Consider the following 1,082-nt stretch of genomic DNA (forward strand, 5'->3'; position numbering starts at 1 on the left):
AGACAAAAAAGATGGTTGTTTGACCCTACTCAGCTGCTCCTTGGTCTGCTTCTATAAAGAGCATAAAGATTTCAGCCAGAAAAATCCAAAGGAGCAGTTCTGCCCTGTCACATAGGATAGCTATGAGTGCAAATGAAGTCTATAGCACCAGCAGCAAAAGTTAAAATCATTCTCTGTGAATTTATACAATTTGATCAAGTTGGACTTGTTTATACCCATAAAGGACAAAATTCTACATCTCTGTTAATCCTATTTGTATAACTGGAACTCATTATGTGGAATTTGGCAATTTCTGTTCAGGAGGTGTAAAAAGAAATTTTGAATGTGTCCATGGCTTTCATATTTAGGAAATGCTACTAAGGAAGTTCCAGAGATGGGTCTGTTTCATCTAGTTCATTATTCCTCTGGTCTCTCTGCTCCTAAAACATTGATGAATTCTGCTAGCCGTCTGAAAATATGTGCTAATGATATGCTACTCTCTGCAGGAGTTACTTAGGAAAACAGTGAAAAAGACATACGCTCTCATTTACTTAAACTTGGACAAATACTCATTAAATCACATACCTACCAACACTTGCATTGGAACTTACTGAAAATACAAATGGGTGTTTGATTTTACATTTATTTATATTATCTTCCTCTGTTAAAATTATTTATTTCATATTGAATACGTGCAATTTGCATATCAAAACCTAGGCAATTATATGTAGGCTACAGAGTGTTTGCCATTAGGTTTTAAATGATTAATATGTTTTGGAAAATATCTTAGAATATGTATTATCTTCAATTAGCCTGAAAATTTAATTAGCAAAAATGTTTAAAAGGATTTCAAAGCTTCTCAATGTGTCAGAATATTCTAAGCTACATCAAAAGTCTCCCAAAGTAGGGCCTGTATACAAGTTTTAGTTACTCATTTAATGTGCATATTCTAGCTGTGAGGGACTCTGGAAAAAGGAGAGTTGTGGGTTTAAAGTCAAATTTTGAAAATAATTCCTCCACAAATTTGGAATTTTAAGTGCTTTGAGAGTTAGTTAAAAGTGGCTGGGATTCTTCAGACTAGGCATTGCATTTGTTTGGCATAT

Source organism: Orycteropus afer, unplaced genomic scaffold, assembly GCF_000298275.1.
Source record: "Orycteropus afer afer isolate SDZICR_OR568_19922 unplaced genomic scaffold, OryAfe1.0 scaffold00782, whole genome shotgun sequence".
Taxonomy (NCBI): Eukaryota; Metazoa; Chordata; class Mammalia; order Tubulidentata; family Orycteropodidae; genus Orycteropus; species Orycteropus afer.